The sequence below is a fragment of the Tamandua tetradactyla genome, chromosome 14, assembly GCF_023851605.1.
Source record: "Tamandua tetradactyla isolate mTamTet1 chromosome 14, mTamTet1.pri, whole genome shotgun sequence".
Taxonomy (NCBI): domain Eukaryota; kingdom Metazoa; phylum Chordata; class Mammalia; order Pilosa; family Myrmecophagidae; genus Tamandua; species Tamandua tetradactyla.
In genome coordinates, this window is record NC_135340.1 from 87,882,956 (window position 1) to 87,890,157 (window position 7,202).

Below are 7,202 nucleotides of genomic sequence, written 5' to 3' on the forward strand. Positions count from 1 at the left end.
AAGAGTGGGCCTGGGCCTGAAGGAAGCCACAGACCGAGCAGATGTCCTGGTATCCGCAGCGTTCCCGGGGGGCAGGCACGGGCTGGCATCTCAGTGGCCTCTCTGCCCTAGGGCTGCCACCAGTCCCTAAGGATAACCCACCTCAGACTCTCTCCTCAGTCATCCCTCCAACATTGAAGTGACCGCTGGTCAACGCTGGGCTCTGACCACACGCCGAGGGTGGCATCGAGCCTATCCCCAAGGCCGCCAGGTCCAGCGCGAACAGGCAAACCCACAGTGATACAATCACCCCGGCGATATGCCCTAACTTTTGGTCATTCAATGCAAAGTACGAGTCAGACACTGATGGGGTTTCTGCGGAGACGACAAACAGGCCACATACGGTCCTTGTCCTCACGGGACGAACATTCTGCAGGGCAGACAAACAATGACCAGGCAACACGCGACGGGCTTCCAGGAGCGCTGCGCGCGGAACTTCTCTCCCCGCGGGCTCGCGTTTCCGGAGGAGGCTCCTGCAGAGACACCGCTGCGGCGTCCACGTGATGGGTGCACGCGCGGAAAAGAGCTGCGCATGCGCGGCTCACCCTCCGCGCCGGCCTGCTGTCCTGGCCGCCCGAGCCGGAGTGTCGCGGGCAGGGGGTGGCTCTTCGTGGAGGTCGTCGCCGTCGCCGCCTTAGGAGCCCCCCGAGACTGCAGCGAGCGGTCCCGTTTTCCAGCAGCGTTCCTCCGCATCTCCATGTGCCTGGCTTCAGGGCATCGGCCGGGCCCCTGACTTGGAGACACCTTGGGAACGCGGGGTTCCCCTCAGGGCCTCCCCAAGTTTGGTTGTAATAGAGAATGGCGGGGCGCTCTCGGAGGAGACACGTGGCCCGGACGGAGAGGCGAGGAGTACCCCCACCCCCATGCAGAACCGCGAGGAGGGAGTCCACGCGGGGATCCGCCGCGCAAAAGCCCCGCAAGCCCCGGGGCTCGGGAGAGGAGAGCTGGACAGGGTCAGGAGAGGAGAGCGGTGTCGTGAAGGCGGGGCGGGGCTGGTTCGTTCCGCGGGGACTGAGGAGTTGGCATTTCCTTCCAGGTACAAGGAGGATCCCGTGGAGGGTTCTCATTGGTGTGGTTCAAAGACCACCCGGACTTTTGTGGGGAGGAAGACTGACTTGGGAAAGGGTGTTGGCGGTGAAGGCGGGGAAAACGGACAGATTCGAGATGCAGTCCGGAGACGGAATCCACAAAACTTGGTGTAGGGTAGAGGGAAGCACCGAGGGTGCCATCCCGGGGCCTGAGCAGTGGCTCAGGGCGTTTCATTTATGGGACGCAAGCACAGGACCAGGAGCTGGTTTACCGGGAGGGAGGGCCCAGGGGCAGGCGTCCTCGATTTAGTAGGCACAGCAAGAGAGGGTTTTTTCCCCAGCGGGAAAGGCTGAGATTACCCAGGGAACGGGTATTAACCGCAGAGAGCCCAGGACGGCGGCTTGAGGAACTCCACAGGGTGGGGACGCGATAGAGGCTGAAAGCCAGTCAAGGAGGTGGATAGATAAAAAAGCAAGAGAAAGCTGGAAAAGAGTATTTGAAGGCGGGGTTGTTCAGTCGAGCAAATGCTGAGAAAACAGGACAGGCTGTGATGACAGAAAAGCCTCATCTTAATTTGGCTGTTTGGAGGTTGCTAGTTTCTTGAGCAGTTTTGTAGGAGAGGTGAGAAAAAAGCTGTATTGGAGTGGATTGCAGCGTAAATAGCACCTTTTATCCTGAACTAGATGAGCCAATGGTCGAGTCCACGTGGAAGATGGACAAGCAGAGACAGCCAAAACAACTCTGAAAAGGAAGAGGAATGAGAGGAGGCTAGCCCTGCCAGAGATCAGAACCTGTTCCAGCAGTGTAACATTAGCTACAGAAGAATGAGCACAGCGCAATGGAAGGGAAAAAAAATCATAAATACCCCTTGGCACACGTGGAAATTTAGTATATGATAATTTCTTAAATCAATGGGAGTAAAGATGGTTATTTTAGTAAATGGTGTGCAGGCAACTGAGTAGCCATCTAATGATGAAATTAGAACGATCCATTAGCTGCATTTCAGTTAAAATGAAAGGATCAAAGATACACATGTAAACAGGAAAAAAAAATAAGAAGAAACTGTGGGTGAATACCATGACATTGGCATGGAAAAGACCTTTTAAACTATGAATCAAAGTCCAGAACTTAGAAAAGAAAATATTGGCAAATATGACAACATAAATATTAATAATGTTTTCAAGACTGAACAACAAATACAAAATTACTTAAGTCAAAAGAAAGACAAACCAAAAATGGGGAAATAATTATATTGCATATAATAAAAGCCTAATATCCTAAATATATAAATAGTTTCTAGAAATTAAGAAGAAAAAAGGCCAACTCAGGAGGAAAGCAGGCAAAGGACATGAGCAAAGGAGTCAGTCCAAAGAAAAATTTGAATTGCAATCTCGGAACCTTTACAATAGGCCTTCACCTGATAACCCATTCTCTCAACTTCAATTCTCCAAGTTTTTATATTATAGTTAACCCATATGAGTGAGATGTTATAATATTTGTCCTTTCATTTTTGGCTTTTTTCATTCAACTTATGATCCTAAGGTTTCATTTATCTCGTTGCAAGGCTCACAACTTCATTCCTTCTTGCAGCCGTGTAGTAGTCCATTATATGAATACACCACAGTTCCCCTTTCCATTCTTCAGTTGTTGTACCCTAAGGCCGCCTCCATCCATTGAAGATGTGAACACTGCCACTAAAGACACCAGAGTGCAAATGTCCATTCATGTCTCACCTAATTACCAGATTCAAGATCATATGGCAACCCCACCCCTAGCCTCCTGTGGAGCCCCACCACACTGCTTTCCAGAGGAGCTGCTCCTCTCAGCTGCCCCATCAACAGTGAATAGGTACATCTCTCTCCACATTTTCCCCAGCACTTGTATCTCTCTGCTCATTTTGAAAAGTTTTATTCACACATCATATACTCCAACCTAAGTGAAAAATCCATGGTTTCTGGTATAATCACACAGCCATGCCTTCACCACCACAATCTGTATGAGGACATTTCCATTTCTTCGGCAGAGAATCCCATACCATTCCCCCATATTCCCTTCTTATTGACATTTAGTTTTGGCATAATGCCTTTGTTACATTCAATGGAAGCAAATTACAATGTTATTGTTGCTATAGACCCTAGCTTGCATTGATTGTATTTGCTCCCCATACTATCCCATTTTCAACACTTTGCAATGTTGACATTCATGTATTCTCCCTTATACAAAACATTCTTACATTTGTACTTTTAATCACGTCATTGTCCACTCTAGGCATCACTAAGCTATACCCGGTCCTTATCTTCTTTTCTTTCCTTCTCGTGTCATAACATACCCCCAGCCCTTTTCCCTCAACCATACTCACACTCAGCTTTGTTCAGTGTACTTATAATATTGTGCTGCCATCAGGTAATATTGTGCTATCCATTTCTGAATCTTCACCATCAATCCTGTTGAACGTTCTGTACTCCTTCATCATCAAATGCCCAGTCTCTACCCTCTTTCTATCTCCTGATAACCTGTGTTCTCATCTTTAGCTCTCAAAGTTTATTCATTAATGTTAGCTCATACGGTATTTGTCCTTTTGTTTCTGACTAACTTCACTTAGCATAATGTCCTCAAGCTTCACCCATGTTGTTACATGCTTCATGACTTTATTCTGTCTTACAGGTGCATAATATTCCATTGTGTGTATATACAGCAGTTTGTTTAGCCACTCATCCATTGATGGACATATCCATTGATGGACATTTGAACTGTTTCCATCTCTTGGCAATCATGGATAATGTCACAATAAACATTAATGTGCAATTGTCCATTTGTGTCCTTTGCCCTCAGTTCCTCCAGATATATACCTAGTAATGGGATTGCTGGATTGTATGGCAGTTCTCTACTGAACTTCCTGAGGAACCACCAAACTGCCTTCCAGAGCAGATGTACCATTTACATTCCCACCAGCAGTGGATAAGTGTGCCTCTTTCTCCACATCGTCTCCAGCACTTGTCATTTTCTGTTTTTTGTTATTGTTGCTGGGCTTTTTTTGTTTGTTTTTGGTTTTTGCATGGGCAAGCATGGGGAATCAAAACATTTTCTGTGTTTTTTATAATGTCCATTCTAGTATTATATCTCATTGTCGTTTTGTTTTGCATTGCCCTAATAGCCAATGAGGTTGAGCATCTTTTCTTATGTTTTTGAGCCATTTGTATTTCCTTTTCTGAAAAAATGTCTGTTCATGTCTTTTGCCCGTTTTTTAATTGACTTGTCTTATTGTTACTGAGTCATAGAATCTCTTTTTATGTTCTGGATATTAAACCCTTATCTGTTATGTGGTTTCCAAATATTGTCTCCTACCGTGTAGGCTGCCTTTCTACTTTCCTGGCAAAGTCCTTTGATGCATAAAAGTGTTTAATTTTGAGGAGATCCCTTTCATTGCTTGTACTTTGGGTGTAAGGTCTAGGAAACCACCTCCTATCAAGATCCTTAAGATATTTCTCTACATTTCCTTCTAAAAGTTTTATGGCCTTATCTCTAATGTTTAGGTCTTTGATCCTTTTTGTGTTAATTTTTGTATAAGGTGTGAGATAGAGGTCCTCCTTCATTCTTTTGGATATGGATATCCAGTTCTCTAAACACCATTTATTGAAGAGGCTCCTCTGCCCCAGGTGGGTTGACTTGACCGCTTTATCAAAGATCAGCTGTCCGTAGATGAGAGGGTCTATATCTGAACCCTTAAGTTGATTTCATTGGTCAATATGTCTATCTCTATGCTAGTACCATGCTGTTTTGACCTCTGTAGCTTTGTAATATACTATAAAGTCAAGTAGTGTAAGACCTCCCACTTCATTCCTCTTTCTTAGGATATTTTTAGCAATTCAGGTCACCTTGCCCTTCCAAATAAATTTTGCTGTTGGCTTTTCTAGTTCTGCAAATGAAGTTGTGGGATTTTAATTAGTGTTGCATTGAATCTTGTTCTAGTTTGCTAGCTGCCAGAAGGCAATATACCAGAAACAGTATGGCTTTTAAAAGGGGAATTTAGTAAGTTGCTAGTTTACAGTTCTAAGGCCGAGAAAACGTCCCAGTTAAAACAAGTCTATAGAAATGTCCAATCTAAGGCATCCAGGGAAAGATATCTTGGTTCAAGAAGGTCAATGAAGTTCAGGGTCTTTCTCTCAAGTGAGAAGGCACATGGTGAACACAGTCAGGGTTTCTCTCTCGGCTGGAAGGGCCCATGGCGAACACAACATCATTTGTTAGCTTTCTCTCCTGGTTTCCTCTTTCATGAAGCTCTCCAGGAGGTGTTTTCCTTCTTCATCTCCAAAGGTCGCTGGCTGGTGGACTCTGCTTTTCATGGCTACGTTGTTCTGCTCTGCTCTCTCTAAATTGCTCTCATTCTCCAAAATGTTTCCTCTTTTATAGGACTTTAGAAACTAATCAAGACCCACCCAAATGGGTGGTGACATGTCTCCCCAATCCAGTTTAACAATCACTCTTGATTAAATCACATCTCTAGGGAGATGATCTAATTACAGTTTTCAAACATACAATGCTGAATATAGATTAGAAGAAATGGCTGCCTTTACGAAATGGAATTAGGATTAAAACATGGCTTTTCTAGAGTACATACATAACTTCAAACCAGCACAAATCTATAAATAAATTTGGACAGAATTGACATCTTAATTATGTTTAGTCTTCCTATCCATGAACACGGTATGTCCTTCCATTTATTTAGGTTTTCTTTCATTTGTTTTGGCAATTACTTGAAGTTTTCTGTATATAGGTCTATTCTGGTCTTGGTTAAATTTATTCCTAAGTATTTAATTATTATGGTTGCAATTGTAAATGGAATTTTTTTCTTGGTTTCCCCCTCATAATGCTCATTACTAGTGTATAGAAACACCACTGATTTGGGGATATTGATTTTGTACCCTGCCACTTTGCATTTATTAGCATAGTAGCTTTTATGTAGATTTTGGAGATTCAACATATAGTATCATGTCATCTGCAAACAGTGAGAGTTTTACTTCTTTCTTTCCATTTTGGATGGTATTCTAGGTTGCTAGCTGCCGGAATGCGATATATCAGAGACAGAATGCCTTTTAAAAGGTGAAATTTCATTAAGTTGCAAGTTTACAGTTCTAAGGCCATGAAAATGTCCCAATTAAAGCAAGTGTATGGAAATGTCCAATCTAAAGCATCCAGGGAAAGGTACCTGGGTTCAAGAAGACCAATGACATTCAGGGTTTCTCTTTCAGCTGGAAGGGCACATGGCGGCTTCTGCTAACTTTCTCTCCAGAATTCTTGTTTCATGAAGCTCCCCCAGGGGCATTTTCCTTCTTCATTTCTGAAGGTCTCTGGCTGTGTGGGCTCTGTGTTTCTTGTGGCTCTGTATCATTCTCCAAAATTTTTCCTCTTTTAAAGGATTCCAGTAAACCAATCAAGACCCACCTGGAATGGGTGGAGTCACAACTCCCTCCAATGAAAGGTTAATACCCACAATTGGGTATGTCACACCTCTGTGGAGATAATCTAACCAATTTTCCAAACTACAGTACTGAATAGGGACTAAGAGAAATGCCTGCTTCCACAAGATGGGTCAGGTTTAAAACATGGTTTTTCTAGGGTACATAATCCTTTCAAACCACGCAGGTGCCTTTTATTGCTTTTTCTTATCTAATTGCTTTAACTAGAATTTCCAGCACAATGTTGAATAACAGTGGTGACAATGAACATCCAAAAATGGAATGCTTCATGAATTTACATGTCATCCTTGCACAAGGACCATAGTAATCTTCTCTGTCTTGTTCCAGTTTTACTATATGTGCTGCCAAAGCAAGCACTCTATTTTATTTTGTGTCAGTTTTATTAAATTTTATTTTTCAAGAAATTTGTCTACTTCATCTAGGTTGTTAAATTTATTGGCAAAGTTATTCATAATATTCTCTTATCTTTTGATATCTGTAAGAGTGTAGATATCTCCTCTTTCATTCCAGATATAGGTAATTTGTTCTTTCTCTATTTCTTGATCACACTTGTTTGGGAGTTTCTTCTAGTTTGCTAGCTGCCAGAATGTGACATACCAGAAATGGAATGACTTTTTAAAAGGGGAGTTTAATAAGTTGCTAGTTTAAAGTTCTAAG

At 43.2% G+C, this 7,202-nt stretch overlaps 1 non-coding gene across 1 annotated transcript; it reads right to left on the reverse strand.

Moving 5' to 3' along the window:
- Positions 1-6,795: 6,795 nt before the first annotated feature.
- Positions 6,796-6,902, reverse strand: LOC143656617 (U6 spliceosomal RNA). Its single transcript, XR_013162533.1, has one exon. It is a non-coding gene; the product is annotated as a U6 spliceosomal RNA (small nuclear RNA).
- Between the last annotated feature and the right edge of the window lie 300 nt (positions 6,903-7,202).